Below are 12,051 nucleotides of genomic sequence, written 5' to 3'. Positions count from 1 at the left end.
ACACAAATTTTGTGATGTCCCAATTTGCTTTTGCTTCTCTTTGTGGGACAAGATGTCTGTAAATCCTAGACAGAGTCCTTTTTCCCTGAGACAATGTTGCTGGATGAGAAAATACAGCATGCCTACGGGGAACTGCATGTATGGGAAACACCAGTTTGTTTGCTAGAATTGAATAGACTAATGATGCCGTATCTTACGGCGCTACTGCTGGCCATGTGGCCTTAGTGGTGATTTTCTGAAATTTCTAAATTCTGGAGTCATATTAGCACTCAAGATTCTCTATTAAACAAAGAGTTATCAGCCTCCATGCTTGTAAAATAATGCTGGTTTCATGTGATTCCCCAGCATATCAAAAAATGAAGACAAATAAGAACACACTGAACCTGTATTTTGAAAGCTAAAAGTCTGTAAGCCAATCAGATGGCTTTGGGGGACCTGAAAATTTATTTCTGAACAGTGTGTGTCGGCAACTTTCTAATTTTCCTTTAATAGCTATGTCTGTGCTTGTGCAGTTTGGCTTCCTACACCTTCTGTAATAAAACTATCAATGTTATTTTGTATATATTAGACTTTGGTTTATTTTTCCTTCTGGTTCCTGAGTTACTAACCGGAGAGATAATGTTATATGCAAGGCAATTATTCAGGCATTACAAGATTAAAACATGGAATATATTTCCCTGGGAAATAAAGTTTTCAGACAATCTTTTTCACATATGGAAAAGAGATGAAAGCTTAAACACTGCCTGTTCTTGTTCCCTACTTCTAGCAAAAGAAAGTTGTTTTTTCCTTTCTTGAAAGCAGAAAGGTTATTAAATACAAGGATCCAAAACTGGAAGGACAAAAAAAGACATGGAGCTAACGCAATACATTGAAGGGAGAATGTTTGTTAGCCCTCAGTGGTGGTGTCTCAATTCCATGAGGCTGTTTTACTGCAGGCAAAACACAACAACATAGCAATGAATAAAATATTAAATGCTGCTGAGACTTTTATAAGGACATTTTTATAGTTCTACCAGGTGCAGTGGCATACTTTTAATTACCTGGACATGAAAAAGAGTGCTGCAAAGCTGAGGTGTTGATTCTATGGTACACGTAAGGCAATAAAGGTTAAAGCCAGGGAAGGGAACTCAACTGCTGGTAGAAGATTCTTGTCCACACAGAAATGGTCAGTGTTGTTTGTTCTGATCTGCCCATAGTTCTTACAGTGCTAGTGGGTGGAAATAATTTTGAAGGGTATAAAACGCACTCATAAAAAATGTCACTTGATTTAGCCGTCAGATGAATTCAAAGCACTGGTGTCTTCCCAAATGCTGGCACTCTCACTGTTTCCCATCGTGTCTTATTCAGTTTAATATACATAACGCTGTAAGGAGTAACATGCCCAGCCATCTGCTGATGCTCACCCCTGTCTTCTTCCATCTTTGTCACTGTGCACTTCAACTCTTCACCACCAAGGATCCCTGTGCTTATGCAGGCCCTGCACATCTGAGAACTACTGCTTTAGGGAACAAGCAAACCTTGTGCAGGGTTGTTCCGTGTCATCGTTCATAGGTCCTGACCCATTAGAAAGTTTACTCGAATGTTTCCCAAGACCTTTACCAGGATCTCATTCCTCAGGAGACGAATCAGTCCTGACTCCACTGAAATGTTTTCTACAAGTGGTGCCAATGAGAAATCAAACAACATTTTTTTGCAATTAATCAATTTGCCCACTGAATACTAAGAGTGTAAATACTTGCGCCTACGCTAAACCTGCTCCCTGTATGCTGGTTAGGGAAATGCTTCCTTATCAAGAGACTGACCCTGAGAGTGCCTGAGCATCTGCCATGCCTTCAGCTCCCACTGGCTCCAAGGACAACTGAACTCATCCCATTTTTATCTGCCTTTTGCAGTCCTTTCACTTCTTCAGGACCTGGTATACTCCTGGCTAATAAGTATTCTTTGACGCTCAGCAACTTGTAACATGAGCTATTGTAAGGTAGGGAAGTATTACCTAACGCCATGGCAGAGAGAAATTATGCATCTTGCCCAAGATCATGCAGAAAATCTCTTGTAGCACTGGAGAAAAAAATACTGGAGAAGAAGCAACTTTTTTTGAGTTAGATGTGGACTAATACTTTGGTCTTTAATGTTTATGATTTTCCCTGGTTTAGTTATTGCTTTACTTTCTCTGATTTACTCCAGACTTAATATTGATTTTGAACTACACTGGCATGTTTTGTTAGTAGATAAAGCTGCTGGTTTATGGTTTGTATTTCTCCCAGTTCCTCTCTTCCCAGAGCAAGGGCTCTGGCAGACCAGCTCCAGCACATTTAGCAGTAGTTTCGTAAATGATCAGCGCTTCTCCCAGTATTTTCTGCTGGATGTTATTGACACTAGCATAAAAGTAGCACAAAAGGTTGTGTGTCTATACCACCGTTCATAATCCAGCATTTTAGCACCAGTGCTTCCTCACCTCCGCTTTAAGCGGTGAGGTTGGCCAGCTGAATTGTAAACTAGATTACCCTCCCTTTCCCTGGTCCCCAACACGAAGGTGGAAGCTTCTCACAGAGAAGAAAGACCCAGAGGGGGACGATGGAACCTTATCCTTCTGTGGCCAACGCCACCAGTGCTCATCTGCTAGAGCCTGACGGAAGGCCGAGATCACTGCTGTGTAGGTAGACACACTGGGCAAGGTCTTCATGAGCTGGCTGGATTACCAGTAGTAGTCTAGCTGTTAAAACCAGAGTTTGGCACAGGCTAATGATTCTAACTCAATAAATATTACTCTGATTGGCTTTGCAGTGCCTGAGCTTTGTTTTAAGGTGGTTTGTGTACATCTGTGTTACGTAACAGCCACATCAATGCCTGTCATGTAAATATAACAATGTTGACGTATTCAACTATATAATTAGGTATGTCAGCAAATTAACAGCAGTATACTAAGCACTATTCTTTGTGAGAGCTAGTGAGCTTGGTGTGGGATGTGTAAATATTATTTTGTCCCAGTAAGGACAAGAAATTAGGTAAAATGAATTTTCCCAAGCAGATTCTAGAGACTGCTACATAAAAGAGCAAAGCATGGTGTAAAGTAGATTTTCTAAGACAGCATTTATTAAGAAATTGAATTACACCCTCCAACTTTCTTAGGGCTGAAGTGCACAGGAACCCATCATGTCTTCATATGTGGGACATTATATTCTAGGAGGAGTGACCTTCAGAAATACCAGGGGTTTGGTAAGGGAAAAAAAAAAAAAAAATCAGCTTCAGTCCAGAGCTCTGTACTGTGGTGTGTTGCTCTCTTTCTGCAGAACTTGTTTACTGTGGCAACTGTGATAATCAGCAATTTCCCAAAGATGTGAAAATGTTGCAAGCCTGTCAGTTGTCAGAATATTGTCAAATGGCCATTGCTGTGAAAATAAGACTGTATCATGCATTCTGAAGACTGAGGGCACAAATTTATCATTACAGATTCTAGAAATGTTTAAACAAAAGGATAGAATCACCCCCTCCAAGAGGGCTGATGGGGAGCAGAGAGACTGGGAGAAGATGCTTCTTTCTAATGTCATGATTTTCCTTTCTTCTAGGAGAGGAGAAGTAGAAAAGGAAGAAAGAAGCAGAGAGAAGAAGGCCGGGAGGGAGGTATGATTTATTGCTCTGATGTCATAATCTCCCAGTTTATCAACTATGTCATAATCCCACTACTCAGTAGTAAGTACTTCATAGGGCAGCAGAAGAGAGGAATGTCAAGAGCAGAGAGGGAGAAGGATGAAGAGGGGAAAGGATCACAGGGAAGAAAGGAGAAATCAGAGACCTCTGAAGTTCCAAGTTAACCGATGTGCATTAAGAAATATTAGCTAAACCATTTACAGCAGGATCGTGTGATGTTAAGACAAAACTTTTCAATCATAGACCTGCCAATGATCCAAATCCCCAGCCTTGTTCTGCATGTACTTTTGCTCAGGAAGTCCCCTGGGCATTTACTGTAACTCTGCTATGTTGCTACTGTATCTTTTTAATATGTCCTGTTCAGGGCACAGGACATTAAAAGATAGTATAGGGAACCAGGCACCAGACTTTCTTCAGATCGGATTAAACTAAACAGTATGTAAAATGGACCAGGTCTGGTTTATAAAATGTAGCAGGGATAGGGTGGGAATGAGAATGCACAGGCCTCTGCTCTTCCAGAATTCTCTATGTCACTGTGGTCCTCAAACAGGCTGCAGCAGGAGCTGCTCACATCTGGTGGTACCCAAGGGATTTCCATCTGTTACAGGGAGAACAGGAACACGATACCTCTTTCTCTGCCCCTTCTCCCTGTGTAGAGATTGCAGGGACCGTGTTCTGTAACCTGTGTTCACTAGCAGTTCCTTGGGAAAACGCCAGCACGGAGGTGAGAGATGGATGGACTCTGTCCCTCCTGATGCGATACGATGAGGTTAAATACGCTTCAGAAAAGCAGTAAAGCTGTGTCATATTTCTGGCTAGGAAGACTTAGGGATTTCTGTGATTGCTTTAGGATCCTTGAATGAAAGGTACTACCCAAAAGCAGACACAGCTATCAATCTTCCAATAGGCTTCTTCCCTGAGGTAGAATACCAGAACTGTGGTCATCCCATTTCAGCTTGATATCCCCGCCGAAGTTTATGAGAGAGATCAAAGCTGATTGTGACAAAATATTATGGGTATTATGGGACAAAAATACTGCAGGTATATTAAAAGTCTCAGCTCCAGATTTCCTAAAGAAAGCATACAAACCTCAAATGCATTATGAACATCTGTGAAGCTACAGAAATGTCCTGTTTTATTACTTTCTCCAGTAAAACATTTTATTGTTTTCAAATCCACTGAAATCTGACGACATTTTGACAGAGAAGATTAATTGTCTTACTTAAGGAAACACTGATCATATCTGCTTTGCTGTAAAACTTTTTATTGGCTGCAAATTTCAAGTCATTGCAGTATCCAAGACTGCTTCAGAAAAAAGACTTCAGGCATTATAATTTTACAAGAAGTGAATAACTGCTTGGAGATTTTTGAAAAATAAATGGCTTGCTTCTAAGCAATCAAAGCGACGTTTTAGCTTCTCTAATGAGGTAGTTCCCTCAAGGAGCTGGAGAATACTGACACAGGATATTCCCCCTGTTGCTGCAGCAGATTTCTCTGGCATTGACAAATAGCCTGTCTGAACTAGCAAGGTCAGATGGACAGTAACAGAACAAACAAGAACATCAAACCCGTAGTAGTCTGGTGCTCTTGGCATTCCTAGGCAGGCAGGTAAATGGATGAACAGACATTTTTGTCATTTGGAACATTTGTATCTAGATCCCTGACAGATGCTTTGAGCATACTGTTTGCTTTCTAGACACCAGGATGTGCCCAGACACCATGATTATTTACACAGAACAGCCCTCTAAATCCAAGAATCCAGTGAAACACTACAAGTTAAGAGCTCTGCTACATGCAGTGGAGGCAACAGAAAATTGCAAAAGCAAAAATTGGCCCAGAGCACCCTCAGGGATGCACTAAATTCTGCTGGCTTTTAAAGGCCTTGGAAGGAGTGCTGCCATTAAGGCAGCACCAAGCAGTACTGCCCTGATGGCAGGACCTTTGCTCCCGTTAAACTGCAAAGACTAGAGCAGAGTCAGACAGGGCCAGCTTTCTTGTGTGCATGGAGACTTTTCAGTGACCGAAGCTGTTCTGTTAAGCCATCTCTGGTCCCTTTATACTCACAATTTAGCACCTGGTCACCAGAGCGGTTGGTAGCCTCTGGGCTTTCTGTACAGTGACCTATTTGTGCAAGGGTTTATGCAAGCATGATATACAGATACTGTAATGTTACAGAATTTAGGACTCCAGATTTTAGTTTCAAGTTGTAATTATTATGAAAACCCTGTTTCTACAGTAGGGTGAAAGGCAAGCATATACAGAGACAGATGTGTTAAGATGCTACTGTTAATAAGTGAGACTGAGGAGCACAGAGAAGCTCTCAGTAAGACTGGAGTTCGCTGTGTTGGTGACTAGACATGCATAGCATGAGCCACTCCTTCCCTGAAAGGCTTTACTATCTACATAAACAAAGCAGATGCTGGAGAAGAAAAAACACAGAGGTACAAAATAATTTCTTTGCCTAAAGTTACTCATCGCCAACAATGGCACACTGTTCTACTAAATACCAGGCCACGCTCAATGAACTATTTAACATGGATAGTAAAAGCTTAACTGAGGAGTCGACAAGGGTTTTAAAGGCCCCAGCCCAGATTTCTAAAGCAGGCTATCTAGAAGGAAGCTCCCAGATTTGTAACTATGCAGCAAAACAATCTGCTTCATTTGGAATGATGCAGTTCAGTAGCTCCCACTACAACCAGATGAGCTCTGTTCTGTGGAGGACCTCTGTCCTATGCTGCTTCCTACTTAAGACAGACACTGAGCAATTATTTTGCTCTCAGGTTCCTTTTGCAGTTCCAAGAGCATCAGTGAGCTGCTGGCTCTGAAGCGGGTGCCATCGCTCTGGGCAGCACTGACCTGGCTCCGCTGGCTGCTCGGATGCTTTCAGGCAGCAGTGGGCATCGTCCAACGTGCTCTGCCTGGCATCCTGCTGACCTGTTTTTACAGTTTTGATCCATTCATTCTCAGTCTTTATCTGTGTTTTTACATGTTGTCCTTGCTGATCACTCAGCTTTCCCCAGATCTTCCTCTCTTCTGCCACCCCTTGAGAGGCAGAAGAACATCAATTACTTGTAGGGGTCTCTTCCAATTCGATATTCTATGATTCTGTATCTCTGACTGAGAAACCAGTATACAGAAAACAAAAGCAGAGTACTGAACTTTTTGTACATTACGAGGCTTTTTTATTCTGACCATTTTCACAACAGACTTGATGAGTAAGACTCCTGAATGGCATACATAAATGCCAAGAAAGAAGATTTTCATTTCTGCATTTTTTGATGAGAAATAGTCCCTGGGTTGTTTTGGAAAATGAATGCTGAAAGCTGGAAATCCTAATGGTAATCAGTGTGTTTTCATTTCCATATGTGCATCTTTCTTGCAAACTATGTAGCATCAGCACAGTAAATATCCTTTATGTAATTTAAAAGTAAAATTCATCATGAAGTATGCTGTTAGTTCTTGATGATAACATCATATAAACAGAAGCATGAGGGAATCTGAAAAAATCCTGGACCAATTTCTGCTCTTGGCTAAAATCCTACAACCCCCTTGAAGTCAGTGGTGTTCTGGGCTTGCAAATACAAGCAGAATTTGGACTCTAATTCTACAGATCTCTGAATGTGGGCATTGCAAGAGAGAGCTGGCATTGCTGCTCTTGCAAGGCCACTGCCAAATGACTGCTGGGCCCAATCTCCAGTAGGCCTAGGTAATGGAAACTTCAGCTCATCCTGTTAGGATAAGACATAGAACAGAGGTCAAGGTGCCTGTGGAAAAAAAATCCAGTGAGATTCAGAATCAAATCAAATCAAAGACTCAGTTCAAGAAAGTCTTGTACTTATTTCTTTAGGATTTTTATTGGTTGTCTCTCAGGAACTAGGGGCTGATTCTGCTCTCATTAAAGCCTATGGTGAAAATCTCATCAGCCTCAGGAGCTGCATGCTGGGCCCCAAACAACTAGATTAGAAGAACTGAAATGATGTTAGCATTAAACACCTGATCCAAAGCCCACTGAAGTGGATAAGAGACTTTCTGTTTACCAGCTCTGAAGATACAGCTACCTCAAAATGAATACATTACTAAAATTCCTCAAGTGATTTCTAAAGCTTTAGCAAAAGAAATAACAAGCTACTATAGCAGAAACAAACATAAAAGGAACCAAATAAAAAGGTCCTCTGTGTTAGCAGATAGATTAAATGGATTTTGGAGAAGGGAGTAAAAATTAGAAGGAACTCCTTTCAGAAAAATTGTGCCAACACGTTTGAAAGAGGTATATGAATAGATGGCCCTTAACATGAAAATAGGTTGTGCTGAGATATCAAGATGATGGGAGCCTTAAAATACGACAGGCAGATCTAAGTAATGCAGGTCAAGGAGAATAAGCACAGTTTCAGTTGTGACAACATAAATGAGGAACTAACGTTCGTTCATCAGTTGTTCCATTTTGCTATACATCACCAAACTACCTGCATGGCTGGGAAAACTTTCAGCTCCCTCTCAGGTGTCTCAGCTTGTGCTGGGATGCCCTACCTAACTGTCTGGAGCTTCTTGTGGACTGCTTTGTCAAAGCAAATTTATGCCTGGTAGAATGAAGTTGTTTCATGAAGATGAATGTCCCATTGCATACCAGGCTCCACATGCTTCTGTCGGTCCTAGTCCTGCTGAACATTTGTGTACTCTTAAAAATCAATACTATTCCTGTCAACTTAAGGCAGAGGAATAGCCTCTAACTCCCTCTGCAGCAGTTTTCAGAAAACAGGCTTCTGTTTTCATCTGTTGGCTCAGGGTCACTTTTCGCTTCCCATCTTTAGCTGATTTCTGATCCTTTCTCAGAGTCAAGGATGCCTTCTCTGGGTGGTTAACAGCTTAGTCATTTTTCTGATTATACACTTATCTCTTTCCATATCTTACTTGAGCTCAGCAAGGTTTTTTAGCCTACCAGTCCTCAAACGAGAAAATTTAATGGTATTTCTTCATTATTATGTCTTTCATTCACAGTGGATCAAGATGTACACTTAATTTTTAACTGCATCCTTTATTCTGCCCCAAGAATAAGCCTGGCCAGCTTGTTTGTGAATGTTCTTCCTCAGAGACAGTTTGACTACTGGCTGTTTTTCTGCAGATGACATAAAACTTCGTGTTCCCTATTTCCCAGTTGTTTGCTTCTTTTGAGTTGTGGCAGCTTCTGACCATACCAAACATACCGATTCTGAATGCCTCAAGGAATCTACTTACTCCAGCATTACTGTAACTCAGTTTTCTCATTTTGGCATATCAGAAAACTAACGTGCTTCATATGCAACTTGAGCAAGATCACATCTGAACATTCTGCTGCCCCGCCCCCCGCCTTGACGTTTGATGCCATAACTTAACATTTGTTCCACCATGTGTTGCTGGTCAATAACTCCTCACAGGAGATGTCCGTCTTGTTCACTGTTTGCATTTCCCTTTTATTCCCACTGCTGTACTGCCAGCTGTTGTGCTGGTTGCTCACAACTGCAAAAGAATCAGTTGGCCTTTTTCTGAACATACACTGTGAATGTTCCATGCTACTATTCTGCATCTATAGTTCTAATGATGAGATGAAACCTGGCACAAAGGTGGCAGTCTGATGATGAACCAAAGGGAATTTAAGGTTTTAAAAAATTGTATAAAAAAAAGGATGATCATGGAGAGGCTTGGAGGAATGTGATCATCACTCCCCACAGCTCCTTATGATGACTGCCAAGACTATGAAAGCGCTCCAAATAATGTTGTGGTGAATGCTGTGATACCCACATGCAATGCAGGTCATCTTCTGTTCATGCAACCTGGCATTTGGAAGACTTATTGCATCAGCAAAGACAGCCAAGAGTGAATAATCTATACCAAAATAGCTGTAAAGCTATGTTAGCACTTCCATGCTGGTTGCACCAGCATTTTCTGCTATTGAACCAAGCTCGGATAGTCAAACCAAAAAAATTAGGGGCCTTCTTCCCATTAAGTGCTTCTGCCAGGCTTATGGATCGGCCTAGTTGGCTCACAGTGTTGGCAATAACAAGCTCTTACTGACAGAACATCTCTGCTTGGACTTCTGTCTTTGCTGAATTCCTTATGTGTCCTCTTGCAATGCCTTCCTTAGGATAGTCTCTAGTTCCTTTGCTCAAAAGCAGAGCAACGATTTTTAAAATCTGTTCACTGTTCCCCTTGGAAATGGAAAGATATTCTACCCACCTTCAGCTTCTCTGGCTTCTCCTGAGCTTGACAACTGCTCGTTTTTTCTCTCCTCCTTCAAAACTCTACACAAACTCAGCTTATCTCCTGGCACCTACTCCAGCCTTGGCGTGCTCCTCTCCACTATCCACAGATAAATTCCTCTTTCATTTGTCTTGTTTCAACTCTCCAGAACCCTGCACTCCCTTCCTATCTGCTTTGAGCCACCAAGTCACTCATCACCCTTAAATCTCACCTTTAAAACCTTCCTGGTACAGTTTACCACCGCCTGCAACATGGGGCGAGACTGTGTACAGTGGGTGGAACGTGGAAACGTCCTGCGTAAAAATAAGCTGCGGGGTATTGTCTCCGAGCCCCAACGTGAAATAAATAAATAAATTATTTAAAAAAAAAAAAAAGAAAAAAAAAAAAGAGAGAAACAGAAACAAGTCATGTGACACACTGTAGATAACAAAAGATCCACACGTCGCAGGGCAGGGGGCGGCGGGCAGCCCCGCTCAGAGCCGGCCTGAGCCCCTAGCGAGCCCCGCTCCCTGAGGGGGAGCCTCCCCCGCACGGCTGTGAGGCGCCCCTCGGGCGGAGGGGTGGCAGCAGGCGGCCACAGGGGATTTTTGCAGAGAAATAAATTTATTTGTGGAGGGGGAAGAAGGGTGGACGACGACGTGCCGAGGGATCTCCTTCTCCTCACAGACCGCCCCGCAACGCCCGCTGCAGGCCCCGGCCCCCAGCCTGAGGGGTGCAGCCCCCCCGCCCGCCTCAGGGCTCGCCCGCTCAACCTGCCCGGTGCGGGCGGCAGCTGCCCGCTCAGCCCCCGGCCGTGCTCCCGCCCCTCCGTTCGCCTCGGATCCCTCCCGGGGGGGGTGGGGGAATACAGACACGACGTGGGACGGGCCGCTGTCCCTTTAAATAGCATTCAGTGGTTCACGTCGCCGCCGTCTTCTTGTAATAATTAGTCGTGGGGCGTAGCGCCGCCTCCTCCTCTTCGCAGCCTCCCTTTCTCGGCTCGGCCAATCAGCGCCCGCCCGCGTCACTCTGAGGGCAACGAAACACGGAGAAAGGGAAAAAAAAGTTTGGTGAGGAGCGAGCGGGGCCGAGCGGGGCCAGGCGGGGCCGGGCGGGCGGCGGCGGCGGCGGGACGCTGCGGGGCCGGCGGCAGGTGAGGGGAGCGCGACCGGGCCGGCGGGCGGCCGGGCTGGGGGCCGGCGGCGCCGCTCAGTAGCGGGGCAGGCGAAGCGGCGGCCGCCCGCTAGCTCCGGGGGAGCGGGGGTGGGGGCGCTGAGGGGAGGGTCACGCCCCCGCCGTCCCCCCGACCCCCTCACCCCGCAGGCCCGGGGCTGCGTGGCGGCGGCGGGACCGGGCCGGGCCCAGGGCCCCGGGGCTCTTTTTCTGCCTTTTTTGGTCGTTCCTTCCTCCTCCCCGCACCCCCCCGGCGGCAGCTCCGCGCTGCGTGCGCAGGAGCCATCCCAGGGCAGAGGTGTTTGTACTCGTGTCCTTGGGTGGAAGGGGAGAGGCGGCCGGCGGCCCGCGGCTCGCCGCCAGCCCTGCGCCGGCCCCCGCCGCCGCTCCCCTCCCGCGCGGCCCCGCAGCTATTTTGGTTGGGCTGGGGATAGCCGGGGGGCGGCCTCCCCGGGCGGCGGGTCTGCCAGCTGCCGGGGGGGTTGCGCTTGAACTGGCGGCGGTGCCCAGCGAGCGGGAGGGCTTCCCCGGCGGTGCGTGGGGCCTGCCCCCGGGCCGGGGCCGGCGGTGCCCGCGGCAGGCAGGGCGCGTTTGTGATCCGCGGTGAGTTCAGCGCAGCGGCTTTGGCTGGTTTGGGGACAGGAGCGTTCAGGAAGCGACACGCCGTTGTGGCACACGCCACCCCCCCACCCACCCCCCATTAAACCAAGGGGTTAAGCCTCGCGGTCTGTCATCCTGTACGAAAAGTTTGTTGCTCTTGTGTCCACCGAGGAGCCCTGCGGAATTTACCCAAACTTACCTCCTTTTAGGCTCTGCAAAAAGCCTGAAGTGATAGGTAAGGGGTGCGAACATCCACTCCTGCTTCCAGAGGATATTGGGATGGGGGAGTCTTAAAACAACAAGTGTTAATTATCTTACTACTAGCACCAATAGCAACAACAACGAAATATAGAAGCTTCCACCAAATGTGCTGATGTAATGTGGAGGCATTAGGCAGAACTGACGGTGGTTACTTCT

General features: G+C 45.5%; 1 protein-coding gene and 1 long non-coding RNA gene across 5 annotated transcripts in view; one reads left to right on the top strand and one right to left on the bottom strand.

The window, feature by feature from the left end:
• Positions 1-4,890: 4,890 nt before the first annotated feature.
• On the bottom strand, positions 4,891-11,976 carry LOC129784986 (uncharacterized). Its single transcript, XR_008748381.1, has 2 exons — positions 11,834-11,976; positions 4,891-10,890 (listed from the first exon to the last, which is right to left on the bottom strand). It is a non-coding gene; the product is annotated as an uncharacterized LOC129784986 (long non-coding RNA).
• ZFAND6 (zinc finger AN1-type containing 6) overlaps positions 10,870-12,051 on the top strand; it is a 38,077-nt gene continuing 36,895 nt past the window's right edge. Inside the window, exon 1 of one of the 4 annotated variants that reach the window (XM_055811801.1) lies at positions 10,870-11,014. The gene's annotated coding sequence lies outside the window, so the exon portion shown is untranslated. Of the gene's footprint in view, positions 11,015-11,736; positions 11,870-12,051 lie in introns of those variants that run through there. The other 3 variants (XM_055811778.1, XM_055811792.1, XM_055811784.1) reach the window with 3 other exon arrangements.

The sequence above is a fragment of the Falco peregrinus genome, chromosome 1, assembly GCF_023634155.1.
Source record: "Falco peregrinus isolate bFalPer1 chromosome 1, bFalPer1.pri, whole genome shotgun sequence".
Taxonomy (NCBI): Eukaryota; Metazoa; Chordata; class Aves; order Falconiformes; family Falconidae; genus Falco; species Falco peregrinus.
Note: the sequence above shows the minus strand (reverse complement) of the source record. Positions and strands in the feature narration are given on the sequence as shown.